This window comes from Rhamphochromis sp. 'chilingali' (genome assembly GCF_963969265.1).
Source record: "Rhamphochromis sp. 'chilingali' genome assembly, chromosome: 9".
In the NCBI taxonomy this organism is placed as follows: Eukaryota; Metazoa; Chordata; class Actinopteri; order Cichliformes; family Cichlidae; genus Rhamphochromis; species Rhamphochromis sp. 'chilingali'.
The window spans coordinates 34,277,384-34,293,538 of record NC_137936.1 but is presented as its reverse complement, the minus strand read 5'-3'; the positions used below and the strand labels follow the sequence as shown (position 1 = coordinate 34,293,538).

Sequence of the window (16,155 nt, the reverse complement as noted above, 5' to 3'; positions counted from 1 at the left end):
TCACCACCCTTTATTCTTTTTAGCTGTCACCCCATTTAACTTGTTAAGAGAGCGCTGATGGTTAAATGTTAGACAAGAGTCCCAGCTTTTTGACAGCTCTGTGGTGGCTGTAACTGCCTGTACTTGTCTCTCAGTGTGGCCTTGCTGCCCCTAAGCTTCCTGCGGATTGAAGGAACACATACTGTGCTAAGTGTGTATGCATTTATAGTGGTTTTCTCTTTATTCTAAGCTATTTTAAAAGTTTCGATTATGCAATTTTGCAGTCAGAATCTATGACAAATAAAGAGATTAAATGAGTTCACATGACTTAAAATCTTGGCACCAATTATGTGTCATCTAGATTGACTGCCAATGCGTGGCAGATGCTTTTTTACAGAGGGTGAATAAGTCAGTTTCTCTGTCTATAAAACTGTTTAATAAAAGTCAGAGTTTATACATGTGCCTGCTCAAGATTTATGGACAATGTGAAATATGGAAACAATCAGAACTCAACACAGTGATTCATTTTTAATAAAAACATCTTCCCACTGAGGCACACGTGATTGAATTTCATCTTTATTCTTACGAGTGGAAAAAGGCATCGATTTGCACATTAAACACATTAACACTATAGTCCATCCTTCTCTGCCAACCAATTGCGACAATGTGATCAGTTTCAGTAAAACCATGCATTCCCATGGCAGGCATACAGAAATCCATGCGGTTTGTGGGCAGCAACAGTCATGGTGGCAAAACATCCAAAAGCCACATTGCTGCACTGTGATGGTGGTACTGAAGATCTCCATAATTTCAATTCCTTGATCTATGCCCATCTGTGTATCTGGTGGCTTGCCTGCAGAGACTGTCTGTCATTTGTTCCGGCATGTCCCCTTAAAGTCTCTGTTACTCTCTGGGAAAGTGGACCACAGGAACTCCTGGGGGGATTGAAGTCCTTAATGCTGTTGTGAGTACATTTAGATCATTGGGGGTCAAAGAGAGCAAAATAGACAGGAAGAGTTGCATAGACAGAAACAGACACAGAAACATAGAAAATATTAAGCGGTAGAGAAAGGGGATGGGCACAGGGGAGGTAGAAGAGGAATTTGAGTGAAAACACGTTTTTAGTATGAGCCTGAAATCCTTCTGAAGAAACAATAATTGGAAAAATATGAAGGGGAAATGGTGGATTTAACAATGAGAGCCTTTTTGTTCCTGTGTCACAAATGCAACTCTTTCAATCCCCCGAAGCTTGCATTTTTTTTCTTTTAAGAGTTGAATGCTAGTATTGTAGTGAAGGATAACTCACATTTTAGCTGAGTGCTCCAGTGTTGGTACAGTAATCCTGTTCTTTTGTTACATCACAAGATAAAATTGGCTGTGAAAAAATAAATCAATAAAAAGGTGTCAGTTATTGATGTGATGTTTTTAGGGTCATGTTTGAAGAATAAAGGTCACTAGCAAACTGTACATTTTTCTATAATTATTATAATGGCCTTTTCCCTGACAGGAAAAAAAACCTGTAGCACAGAGCTCACCTCCCCTGCGTAAGACCATGTTGTAAAATACAGTCATGCTTTCTTTTAAGAAGGCTCCTTCAATGACGTCCCCCCATTTATTGCTATTATTTCAGTCACAATGTCAAGGCTAGCTGATATTAACTTAAACCACTGTTCTTTCATGTTGTTATACTGGATGTCCGATTAGGTTGGAAGACTTCTTGTTTACAAAATGCACAATACTTTAGAGGAACAGCTGTTATTATCTCTACAGTTTATATTCTTTTTCGTATGTTTTTGTTCAGCAGTTATGATTTACTCACTCAGTTTGATTGAAACTCCCTGTAAGTGTTAGTTATTATGCCACTCTATAAAAACATGTCATGACCTCTCTGTCTTCACTTACCTCACTCTCCCCTTCGCTTATTTTTCACAAGACACTATGAATTATTTTTGCCAAAATTATCTGCAGTAGCGGTTCCAGCAGTGTCACTTTTTTGTTTTGTTTTGTTCTTCATATCAAACAGTTTGACCAGCCTTTTGCTTGACATCTGACACGCTGTGTCATTCAGCGCCAGCCTCTCTTCCCACAAAACCCATTCCTATTACAGCTGTAACACTGGCTTACAAACCAGGGGTCATTAAATGTGCAACCAAAGAGACACTTATGAGGTTGTAAAGCCACCTCGTTGTATTTGTCCTAATGGCTTCCAAATGGCCACAGTTTATCTGACTATGATTTTCAAATTAGTTTATTGAAAGTAAAGAGAGGCTTGGGCCTGTTGATCATGATGCTCTTTGTCTGCATCTGTAACATGCTCATTCATCTGCCCAAGGAAAGAAAGAGCTCCAACCACAAATGAAAGGAGCGATAAAGTGAAAACTCTGGTTATAATTAGTTTTGTTATCACATTCAAACTTGTTTTGAATTAATGACACCCATTTTTTATTATATAGTGGGATTATAAAGAATATTTATGGGTGTTTTTCTTACCAATTTATCTTTGTTTATTCATTTCATACTTATTGTCACATTACATCCCCTTCCAATGATCTGCAGACATGAGAAAGAAGGAATAAAAACAGTGCATTCTGGTGAGAAATTTTAATGAAAGTATGGGTGTTGCAGTTGAACTCAAAACACATCTCAGACTCATTTTTGTCCTTCCAGAATCAGTATCAAGTCATTTATCATAAACATATAAACTAAAAATGTATTTAAAAACAACAGACAGTGTGGAGTTACTCATCACAGGTAGAACAAAGAAGTAGAATTTCTCACCAAACCTATAAGGTCTCTTACTCAGAGGGCTAATTATACACTTATATTAGCAAATAGGTTTTTAGTAGACATGATACAAAATCTTGCTTCTGATTACATTAATTGACTTGAAAGAATTCCTGAACATTAACACAAACAGTCTCTTAAAGACCCAAGTCACACAAACCTTTTTCCCGTTCTTGGTGAAATGCACACATTTGGGCACACACAGGTGACCTCCCTGTGTTTCCACTGTGCAGTGCAGTATGTCAGATATGAGACTACAGGTGACAGGGTTAAACCTGCAGCTCCTGTCCTGGCTCCTCCTCTCTTGTATCCTTGAGGCAGAAAGGGCGGCTCAGCGCCGACTTATCCCGTGCCAAAGATTCGCACCGGCAATTTCAGCTGTCAGCGTGCTCATGAATCAACTAGCTAAGGCATAATTTCTCTAGAAGATTTATTGGAAACACACATGCCAAATTTTCATACTAAAGTAAATGGAAGAGTGCCGGAGGGGCTTGAGGTCCTAGCTGTAGAATTTGTGGGAAAATGAAGACGGGTAGAAAATAGGCTATGACAGAAATGATTGAAAAGTGTAATTGTGTTGTTTTGGTATGGATGTCCTGGCAATGTTGCTCTAATTCCTATTTTTTATTAATAAGGAGAAAGGTGAAATACCACTGAAATACAGCTGATCTCATTATGATTCAAGGCAAGATGTTGTGATTAGTATTGTGTTAACTTGTAATCGTAGCTATGATTCCAAAAGTATATTTTAGACAATTCTGCTTCTTTGGGTTTTTGCCTCACAGAATCCAAAATAAATTAAGTGCATGCATGCAATGCCCGGTGCCCCCAAACAGACCGAAATCTTTAGATTAGGAGGAAGAGCACGTAACACCATCAAACTTTTTTGATGTCTTTTGTTACATTTTTACATCACTTTCTCAAATGTTCCCATCCACATGGACTGAAGCCAGTATTTCCTTTTAGCTGTACTTCTCTAACCTTCAGGCTACATCCACCATGACTCTAGATTGTTTCATTGTTATTGCCAGCTGGCTGTTGTGATGAAAAGTGATGCGCAGTCAAAATCTGATCTCCTTTTCACAGCCATAATTAGAGGAGGATGATTCACTGGATCTTTTCAAGAGAAACTAAAAATAACGTCAACATATTTCAGAGCAAATGTACGCCATAACATGAGAGAACCTGAGAAAACACTGGCACACTAGCACAGCCTCTAATACAGCGAGCCGCAGCATAAATCATAACTGTGCACCTCTTGCACAGAAATTGGAGTGGCAGCCAATCAACCTCAAACTAGTCAGAACAGCTCCTGATCGCACCCAAAAGAAGGCCGTGTGTTAATGAGTTGCATTCTCTTTCACTTGTCAAATGTCCAAGTGCCCTGAAAAAATCTTAATGATCTGATTGTGCCACCTCTCAAAGTACTCTCCTGCTCTCACAAGTCTAATTAATCCATACTTCTAACATCTTACCTGTATTTCACTTGAATAATTAATTGCTGTCAGTGTAATAAACCTCAGTTGCACTCTTTTTAATGAAATGGGCTTGAATTGTTTCAAGCTGATTAACACAACATACATGTTAAAATTTTACTTTGCTTTGAGTAGCAAAAGACAACTTTTACTGCAATTTCAATTAGTTTATTAATGTTTTTGATTATTACTACAGCAAAACAAAACACACGGGCAAACAAACACACACACATACACACACAAACAAAACCAGTAACTCCATTAGCCTTTGGCCAATGTACTTAGGAGTATGACATTTAAGAGAGATCTAGAGAGACAGGCCTGTCTGGTCTCTCTTTTTGGCAACACTGGCTTCTCATTGTTTAGCAGGAGGCTATGGAATCTGACCCCTGTGGCTCTTTTGGAGTGAGCTAGACAAATGTTCATCCCTAAAGACTAGAAAGATGCAAATTTGCCAACGCTTCTTGACCCTGATAAACTTTCGGCCTCACACAAAGATAGATTAAAAATCAATTACCATACAATTAAAATAGAAAGTGTGAACCATAAAGCTTGAGAGAAGCAAGTTAAAATAGAAAAATAAAAGATAATGTGGGGTACCATATCAAGGAGGTTTTTGGGTGTAGCATGGCCTTTGTGAATGATTTTATCTAACCATATCCAAAAACCAACAACTTCAGCGATCACTTATTAGGTGGTTGGAGAATGCATATTTTTTCCTACAAACTCTCCTGTTTCCAGTCTTTTCCTAATCATAACCAAAGAACTTTCTGTGCCCATACCTACTAAGAAAAAGCAGAATGTGGATGCACATGATTTCTTTGAGAAAGAGTTATAATATTCTGTAAGCCCATTACTAAAATATATATAGGAATACAAGAGGCCAGTTGTGGAGTTGAGTGATTTGCATTAGATTGGATTTGTTAGCTATGGTTGAAAACTGTTTTACTTTGTATCTTGTACCCATCCATCCATGCATCATTCTCTTTTGCTCATCCTTGTCAGGACCATACCTGGACAGGTTGCCACTCTGTCACAGAGAGACAAACAACCATTCACACTCGCATTCACACCTATGGGCATTTTTGAATTACAAATTATCCTAACCCCACTAACTACATGTCTTTGGACAGTGGGAGGAAGCCCATGAGAACCTACTCAAATACAGGGAGAACATGCAAACTCCACACAGAAAGGCCCCGGCCAGGTGGTGGAATCAAACTCGGGATCTTCTTGCTGTAAGACAACAGTGCTAATCACTGCACCACCATGATGCCAAAGAAAGGCTGTGAGCCATATATTAAAATCTTAAAAGTCTTTCTGGTATTATTTTTGTTCAAAAATTAGCAATATAACTTTTTTGTTGTGGTGTTAAATAATTGTATGTTGTTGTCAATGCTTTGGTCTGTTGAAAGCATGTAATGTTTTCAAAGCTGCTGTGTTCAGTCCAATTAAATCGAATTGATGTGAAGACAGTTCGGACAAAAACAACTGCACCAAGACCCTTTGGAGGAGTTGGTCTCAATGTGGTTCCAAATGAACTTCAGAGCAGTTTGTTTATGGTGTGAATGTGATCTGACCTCGATCTGAACCAACTACCGAGTGTACATTGAAGGTTTGAGCTAAAAAACTGCCCATAGCCAAGTAGTCTACTGTACTGTAGACTAGGAAAGCTAGTTACTGTGTGGGCCAGCAACTAGCTGTGAAAATAACGTAAAAATCTCCATGTTCTCCCATCGTCCAGAACACAGCACTTTGTTCCTGTATTTAATTTTGTTGTTCCCCCCCCAGACACATCTGGTCAATAAGTGGACTAAATGTTCTCATGCGGTTTGTAGTGACGCATTTTGGTTTGCTTCAAGAGTTTACTTGGATTTTCTCTATGCGAAAAGAAACCAAAAAAAGTGACAAAGTACAAGTGATTCGGACTAAAGTAAATTAACTATAGGTGTGAAAACGCCCTATAAGTAGTTTAACACTGAGAAATAAATCCTGGAAAACATCACACATTTTCAGCACCAGAGGCGTCCACTTTAAGACTTCAGAGGGTATTGTTGTGGTTGCAGTCTGGCAATTGTACTCTTACCTCTGGCATCAACAAAGCATTTTCACCCAGAGAACTAATCCCCACTCAAGATTTCCTCTTTTTCAGGCCATTCTGAGTAAATCCTACAGATGGCTGTGTTTGAAAATTCCAGTATACCAGCGGTTTCTAAAATACTCAGACAAGCCAGTCCCACACCAACAACCATGTCAGATTTAAAATCACATAAATCACCTTTCTTCTCCATTCTGATGCTGTAGTTGAACTTTACAGTGTGTTTTGTTGACCATGTCTATGTGCCTAACTGCACTGAGTTACTGCCATGCTGATTAGATGTTTGTGCTAACAAGCAGTTGACAAGGTGTACTTATCAAAGTGGTCAGTGAGCATTGGTTCTATGTTTTGCATATTGGTGTGACAGGCAGTGCTTTGTTGAGTCACAATAGTCTTACTCAGCAGATCTTTGCTATTTCGCATTATTCTTAGTGTTTCACCTGATCACAGAGCGTCACTTTTCATGATTTCTTAAAGACTAATGACTAAACTGATGATTGAACATCTTAAAATGGCATGACTTTGTCTCTCCTTTTTGACATTTCAAGATATTCTACATCAAACATCAGAGACATGACACATGCCAGAGCCTCAACTCAGAATGACATTTCAAACCTGGCCTGCAGTGATTTGTCTGTAGGTTCATCATGGTCAATCACATGATGGATCTCTGCACTTCTGAAGCTCACATCAAAGAAGCTGAAAAAAAACCCCAAAACAACAAAAAAAACCGACATTAACATGCCACTATATCAATATCAACTTAGAAACTATAGTTTTAGTTCAAAACATCTCTGTCCTGTAATGTTTAACCCTCAGGTGTGTTGACGTTGTGTTAATAAAAATGTTCATCTTTATATAATAATAATATAGTAAGATAATTGCGATGGCTGCACTTACAGTCACACAGTGGTAATATCCACCATGTTAGTGTAGAGGCTTATACATAACATTGCATTCACATTTTTCTTTCTTTAAATATAGGAATTAATTTACAGGACAATAAATAACTGGTTTGGTTTAGAATTCATTCATATACTCACATAACACTGCACTCAAAAATAAGTGCACACATTTTAGTTTGCACTGTTATGTATGATTTAATCTTTGTTTTCCGAGTTACCTTTGTTGCAGCTGCTCCAGTCCCTTGATTGAGGAGCCAAGAGGTGGAAAAGGGGTGGAGCGAGCTTTAAAGGAAGACTGCAAATTGGGTCATTCCATAACATACCACTTTTTTTATGTCCGATACCGATATCATAAATTTGGATATCGGCCGATACCGATATGAATCCGATATAGTGTATTTTTTAATCAATAAAACTGTTTTTTTTTAATATCTTGCTGCTTTTTGTATAAGTTCATACTCAAGTTTAAAAAAACCAAAAAAAAACACTAAAGCTATTCTGTTATACCTGTATGCAAAAAATGCACTGCACCCAAAATATTTCATAGTTCAGCAATACTGATCAATCTAATAAACTTAAACCTACTCCATCCTCCCTATTCTGGTATTTTAAAGAGTAAGCAACCTAACTACTAGGGCTCTAAAACTCCCAGCAAAAAAAACAAAAACGAAAAAATAAGGAACCACCCCCCACCCTCCTCATGATGCTTAATCGACGTAATCAACTTTAATTTGATGCAGTGTGAAAAAAAATGCCCAGAAATAAATTATTTTTCAAGAATAATTAAATAGATTCAACATCTTTCTTCAACAGAACTGCAGACTGCACAGATGGTACCTTCCCAAAGGAAAAAGTACTATAGCTTGCCAGAGTATATTAGACTTAATAGTTACTATATACAGTAATGGACTTCTATTCATTTTACATCAGATTAAAACTTTGGGTGTAAGATTCAGATAATTATTTAATAAAAGCTAGACATTTTAAATGAGAATAAGAAAGAAAAGTATGTCTTTGTGCCCCCTTCTCCCTGTTCATGCCCTATCGGCCCCCCTGGCTAAACTTTGCTAGATCCGCCCCTGCACAGTTACCAGCTGTCAGCTAAGTAGTAAAGGATCCTGGTGTAGAAAGTAATATTAAATAAATTCTAACAACAGATTATCAAGCTTAAACGTGCTCAGCCGCTGGTTTCCTCTTTCTGGTGCAAAGTGGGAGATAAACAAACAAGAGAGATGGACTCGCGACAGAAAAGCCGATCAGCTGATCACTGATCAGTTTCATGATTGAAGTAGCAGCAGGAGAGGGAGGGGGAGAGAAGAGGCAGTCGCTCCATATATAGGTTGTTAAGCTTAACATGGGAATGCTTTACAAACATTCAGAGATGAACTTACACACTTGCTTTACTTCTCTCCTCTCTGGGATCACTTCCTCAGAGATGAAATGCCGGATTGGTAGCAAGGCTACAAATACACACAGCCGCTCTATCACATGAGCACACTGCTCCGACGTGCTACAGTTATGAGGAGAGTTACACCGTGTCGAAAGTTTTGTGAGGTGCTTTTTTGATATTTAATGGATCGGATTACATTTTTTATTTTTCTCCGATATCCGATCCAGTAATTTACGTCAGTATCGGACCGATACCGATATGTAATATCGGATCGGTCCATCTCTAATCAGTACAGAAGGTCAAAGTCACAGATTATACACTGGGATATGAGACTTTATGGGAAAATCACTTGTTAATGTTTTCTGGTTCTGACTTCTTCTCTTCCTGTATCAGTGCTGATGTGGCAATACTGTCCAAGTGGCGACAGCTATCGCTCAGGAGAATACTGCAGTGCCTACCTGGGCATAAACAGAAGTGACTGCGATGATGTAGCAGAAAAGCAACCAATCTGGAAAGTATACTCTGCCCCTTAAAACATGCAGCATTTAAATCATCGATGTGACAAAGCTAGAGGGAAACGATAAATGAATTTATTGCATATCAAATCATTAATGGCATTGCTTTGGAATGTTTCATGTGACAGTTAAACTGTAATTATAAAATTAAGTAATCAGCACATTCTCACCTACAGTGTTGGTTTCCACTGACAGTAGTGTAGCAATCGAGTTGCGTACATGCCTGCAGGACTGTTTGTTGACCTTTTAAAAAAAACGACTGAGAGGTGTGACACCGATTATTGATGGTGAGTGCAGGCGAAGAATTTCAGTGTTTCACAGCCTACTGTGCTATCTCTCAGAGAAATGTGTCAGTTCTTAGGAAGTGCAAAGTTGCAGAAAGTTTAAGTGCTTGTTGTTGATTACAGCTTGCTTTGAGCTTGTTTTATGTGTAATATCAGCTAGACCAACGAGACCACAGATTTGTTTTCATTTTTATGCATCTTGATCACAAACAAAAAAGCCACTTTAGCTACAGTATAAAAGATTTTTTTAAAGCCATCGAAGGACTTTCAGGAAAGATATTCTGTAAGTGTAAAGCATTCCCTCACTGCCCTTTGAACCTTAATGTCTTGTCATGTCAGTTTGAATGTTTGTGTTTTACACCACCCTCAAGTATGATGAAGTAACACTTTACATGGTTGGATGCAAAGTATGCTATACATTCTGATCAAGTACCTGATATAGCTGGAACTATTTGGAAAGTAGCGATTGTTAGCGACTACAGTAGTATCATTTAGTTTCTTTCTTGCTTTCATTTTACATCAGAAATATATTTTATCCCCTTTAGAAATGTGAACAAGTGGCTAGGCTCTGATAAGAGAAAACCAAAGCATTCGGGTTATTAACTGTCCATTTTAACTGCTCCCAGTGTTGACATGTTGAAGGATTCTGTGGTATCTCCCCCTCTCTTTTTCTACCAAAGAATGTGACTCTACTAACCTTGGTTACTTAATTGCTGTGAGTGAATGAGTCATAGATGGCAGCCATAGGCCCTTGGGGTATAGATCATTTTCATCGTTCCTCGGTCTCATTGTCCTGCTAAGGTTTTGGCTTTTCACCAGCCCAGCTTATTTTCACTGAAGAATCAATTGGCTTAGCTTACCACTGTAATGTGTCAACAGCTATTACACCTACCTCTTTATAATTAAAACAGAGTTAACGTTTAAATCAAAGCTGTGTTCATCCTGCATGTATGAACAGATGCTGGGAATAAAGACAGCACAAACCCTTTCCCAGTAGTGTGAATAACACGTTAAAGTACCAAAAATGCAAAAAGAAAACGTTAAATCCAGCCAATTATATTAATTTTGCATTTTTCTTTAGCGTTTCCATTATTATCACTATTATTTTTTTCTTTCATATGCTTGGCCTATGGAGACACAGTAGATTCAATACTTACCAACATGTGGAAAAAATTGATATTGTAACTCAGGTTTATCATTTGTCAGTATATAATAAGTCTTTAAGGTGTGTATATATGTGTATAATTATATATTATATATGTATAATACACACATATATATGTGTATATATGTGTGTATTATATGTACATATGTATATATGTCATATATGCCATCAAGCTTCTACCAACTTCACAACTTGAAATGGTCACCACTCATCCTTTAGCCAGTAAGTCAGCAGAGTCGGCACACAGTCTAACAATGTTTTTCCTGGTTTACTTCAGGTACAAGCTGCGAGTCACTAGACATCTAAGAAGGTACAGATTGATGGGATTCTTACTGAGAATCTAATTTATGGTAATATTCTCTGACTGTAGTGAACATCCTCATAGTCAACCTGTCACTCAATTTATCAGAAACAGCCGCGCTAGTCACGCAATGTCCCAGAGCACGACTTTTACTTTGAATGTGTGTTTCATTTTTGGGCTGTTGTAGGTTTACTGTTATGAAACCTTTAAGGGACCTAAATGGATAATAACAAAAGATAAATAAATATGACTTTTGTGTATTTGTCATAAAATACTTTGTAAAACTGTGCATCCCCAGTGACTGAGACCAGTGTTATTCATGCAGGTATTCAGCAGCTCATTTAGCTGTAATTTAAGCAATGTTTAGAGTGCTTTGGTCTTTGTTAACCCTATACTTTCTTGCCTCAGGGCTTTTTCCTCTGTGATGCCTATCATGTTGTTTATGGTAAACAAAAGCTGAAAGGGACTGTATCTGGCTGCGGTGCATTCATTTGACAATGCTGATTAGCTGTCACACAAAAACAAGAACACAAAAGAACGTCACAAAACATCTCTATAGAGGTAAAATGTGCAATTCTCTGAGGTTAGTGTCTTTATTCATATTCTGCTCTCTTTTTCTCTCAGTGATTAAAACAAAATGGGAGAGCCGCGTTCCTACGTCACTTCCATTTTTGGACAGATATTACAGCCACAAGAGAAAACCTAAAACAGCGACAATTGAAACTGTGTATAGGACACCATTGTTTTCATGCACAGTGGAGTCTTTCTTGCATTTTCCTTTTTTTAAATTTTCAAATTATGTATTTAAATTTCAAAGCAATCCCTACCATATGAGTATTCACTCTTGAGGGCTACGCATGAAGACAAAGAAAGTGGCTGATTTCAATTGTGCTCTGTCATTTCTTATTTATTATGGTTTGCTTGTAGATGGAGGTTGGAGGGGGGCATGTTACCAAAAGTCAGAATCACACAAAAGGCTCCTTTTTTTCTTTTTTTTCATTCATGCACATTACCCCATAAGACCAAAGTGTTACAAACAAAGAGGGATGTCCTTGTTCTTCCCAAAAGTAATCTCATATCCAGTAACACAGCTGCTTACCATGTAGATGAAAGGTGTAGTTTTATTGTGTTTCTACTGTGAATACATCCCCTTCCTATTGCCTAATGAAAGAGTGAGTTCCACAGGTGAAGCCCTCGGGGAGGGAGGGAGAAAGAAAAGAAAAGAAAAGACAGTTAAATAAAACAATAAACTGTTGAAAAATAATTAATTTACACAAGTACACTCCTAAGTGGCACAGTTTTTTGTTTTCTGCAATTTCAAAATCAGTAAAAGGATCAACCATAAAAATGCAAAATTCTGCATTCAACATCTAGTCAACAGTATCACTTGCGTATTGTGGAATTTAAATGTCAAAATTCACAACGCACTGAACGATTGATGAAAATAGTAGTAAATAATCAAAGCAAGCTGTCACACTCCGAAGGCCTGTGTTTAGCCTCTGACAACAATTAGAACTTAAGACACCGCCAGCTGGTGAAAGTAGCCTGTGCTCGCCACACTGAATTGGTTAAATCCAAAAAGACTTTATACCAGTGATAACTGGTGTACTGTATTAATAACTGATTTATCTGTTGTTTTTTAAATTTAAAAATAAAAAATGTGATCTCTATGCAACCTATTGTAATACAGGCCTATGTCCCAACCAACCCCCATATCTCTCTCTCTCTCTCTCTCTCTCACACACACACACACACACACACACACACACACACACACACAGTCACTTAGGTAAGTCAAAATATTGTTGTCTCACAAAGTCAGGGTAATTAAAGGAGATGGTGATCTCTGTGACCTTACCACACCCAACACTTAGCTTGGCATGTTTTCTGCATATAGCCCCACCCAACCACGCATGTATGACAATAGAAGGGATCACAAAGCCAGCACAGAAGATCGGTGTGTGTGAGAGAGAGCATGTAAGTAGTAAAAACAGAAAAAGAAAATAAAAGAAATGATGGACATCTCACAAGAGATAGTTGTAGTGGATTCTTGATGGATTAAATTAGGAATAGCTTTGTTTTGATTTCAGCAGTCTTCAGGAAGTGATCTTTTGCGGCGATTACTACCACCAGAGGGCTCTCTTTCTCTCCAATCTATTGGCTTTGGGGCATCTTTGCTGTACAAAGGATACTGGGACTAATCTACAATAGTACTGAAGTCTGAAATTGCAATTAAAGAAAAAAATCAAAAATTATATATACATATATATATATATATATATATATATATATATATATATATATATATATATATATATATATATATATATATATATATTACTAAAATATGCATTATATTCACCCTTAACGTGTAATTTTGTCAGCCAATCTGTGGCACTGTGGAGGTATTATTTAATTGCACTTCTGCTTAACTCCATTTACAGATTTACTTTTCAAATATATATTTGCATTTTTTTTTTAGCCAAGCATTTCTTGTAGCTCAGATTAAGTGAAGCTAGGAAGAATTTCCTGAAGTGGTTTGTTAAAAGAAACTGGAGCAAAGAGGTAATCAGGAGGAAAAGTGGACACTGACTTTAGCTTAGCACGTGCTCAGAGGGTTTTTCAGACAGCCCAGTGGGTGCTATTAATTGATGCAACTTTCTAATGAATGGGACAGATGTTTGCCTTGGGCTTTGTTTTAATAATGATTATCAAAGCAACAAACTGAAGCGTGCTTGATTTTTCTACCTCTGGATATCAAAGCAAGTCGTTTGAAGTTAGTGACATGCAAGTCAAGCCATCTTTGACAAATGTCATCACACGATGTAAGGCAGGCATTGCTACTGCTGAAATTAATTTTGCTGGCTATGAAAGCTTGTACAGAAAATACTCTCATACTATAGTTATCACCGACTTTCCTTAGCAAGTGAGATTAATTTAAGTATTAGAAGCCAGGGTCAACCAGTCTTTCTGAGAAAAATTCTGTTTTTTATCAATCCTTTAAAAACAGTTAATACAGGTTTATAGCCTAGAATTATTTAAATCTGTGTTTACCTGGACATGTTAGCCCTCATCATATCTTAAAGCTTTAAACTGTAGTTACAACACATAAAATAATTTCTACCAAAAGTGCACTTGATGCTATTCCCACTTCCTTGGTATTATATGCTTGTTGTAGTAGTCTACTTTTGATTGAGTCACAATCACGTTTTATCATGAATAACAATATTCATCTTTTTCATACTGACAGAAATGCGCTCTTTGTTCTGGATCAGTTAATTTTATTAAAAAAATATTGATTTACCAAGATCATAACTCACAAACAACAGTGAGAGATCCATGTATATGAGAAGCTGTATAATGTCAGATAATCTCTGCACTATTTGTTAAGGAGCATATCTAATAAAGGCGTCCTGGCAGTTACCAAGCAGAGATTCCTACATGCAGCCAGGCAGCCTGCATTAATTCTCTGCCCCCTCGGGCTTTCTGCCACAATGTTAAGGCATGTTACACACTTTGCCTCTTCGTAATTCCCAGTGACAGCACTGGTGCTCAGGGCCAGACCCGTAACCCTGAACGCTGCCCTCACAAAGAGGCCTTGGGAATACAGAAAACCCACAAGGTCCAGTACAGGTTGTGTTTCTCACTTTGTCTGCCCAGTCTCCCATCGCTCTGCCTCCCCTCACTCACCCATACACTTACATATAGTTCTTTATGTACTCATATGATGATGCACCACTGCTCTAAAATGACCAATAGTTCACCTTTTTTTATCCAACAACCCAGACAGTTTTAAGACTAAATCACACATCTCTTGTTTATCAGTAGTATCAGTAGTATGATATCATTAACTCCAATGATGTGGCCATCCAAGAACAACTGAACTCAAGCTATTTGATATTACCATGAGTTACTGTCACACACTTGCTATCTATGCATTTCTTTGCTGCTTCTGGACAAAAATTATTTTGTTAGATATAAATTTTCTTTCTTTCTGCTTTTTTAAAAAATTCTGGTGAAAAAAAAAAGTTATCATATTATAAGTTTTCATATTTATTAAAGTGCTTCAGGTATTCTAAAACTTAGTCTCCCACCCTCAACCCTTCAACATAAGTTAACATTACATTTTGGTAGGCGCCAGGATGGCTCACTGGCTTGAGCAGGTGACCCATTCGCAGAAACCTAACGCAGGTCTGAATTCAAATGTGCCCCAAGGCCATTTACTGTATGTCTTCATCCAAGCTTTCCTGCCTCTCCCAGTAAAGGCTTAAAATACTCATCAAAAAAACATTATTCTTTGGAATTGTTATAGTTTGTATATGATGTCTTTTGTGATGAAACGTGTGGAATGTGTGTCCTCTGGGCAGCGTACTTGTCAGGGACCTGAATCTCGTTCTCTCTCTGTTGTTCTCTAGGTCTGTGCACCATTGTTGACCTCCTGCAGACCACAGGGTGAGTATTTGACTCGGCATTGCATGAGAACACAGCAGCTTTTCCACCCTGATTAAAGCCACTGCCAGAGTGAGTCAGATCCAGGCATTCTTCATATGCCTACACCCTGCCTCTCTGCCCTGAAAATTCCTGTTCCTTCTTTCAAGAAACATCTAAAAGGGGTTAAGATATACTATCAGCTGGGCTGTTCAGTCAGGTTCACTTAGCAGAAACACGAGGAACTGAATTAATAGTGTTCCACAAGAAACTTGGGAACACCTGGGGCAGCAAAGACGAATTCTTAATGTCACAAATGAATATGCAAATATCATCGAATGTCATAACACATGCGTTAGTCATTCCCTGATCCAAGAGCAGCTAGGATGCCAGGCAGCTATCGCTGCACTAGTGATGCCTGAAGAACACAACCTCTTCCATGAACAAGTGAGAGATACAAACTTTCAGCCAGAGCAGTGCAGGTCTGGGATTTGCAACAGCAATCGGCTGCATATAGTGTCTGTTTAAAAGTAAGAACTTTGTATACACTTTAATAAATTCAAGAAAGAGTGGAACAAACAGAATTAAGGAAGCAATTAAGCAAAAATAGAGAAGGAAAACGAAGTAGAATTTGTTCTTCTAAATCTCAAGGACTTTCAGCCATGTCTTGAGATGTCTTTTTTTTTACTTCGGCCTTCCGCATCTCATTTCTTATCTCCATGAGAAAGACATTCCTGTTCCGCCTTTCAACCGTAAATGTAAAACTCATTGCATTATTAATATACCAGAGAATCATAACATATGAGATTGCGTAACACAGACAGGTTTGAG

General features: G+C 37.9%; 1 long non-coding RNA gene across 1 annotated transcript; it reads right to left on the bottom strand.

The window, feature by feature from the left end:
• Positions 1–552: 552 nt before the first annotated feature.
• LOC308402804 lies at positions 553–3,057 on the bottom strand. Its single transcript, XR_013972809.1, has 4 exons — positions 2,924–3,057; positions 2,470–2,529; positions 1,286–1,354; positions 553–938 (listed from the first exon to the last, which is right to left on the bottom strand). It is a non-coding gene; the product is annotated as an uncharacterized lncRNA (long non-coding RNA).
• Positions 3,058–16,155: the final 13,098 nt, after the last annotated feature.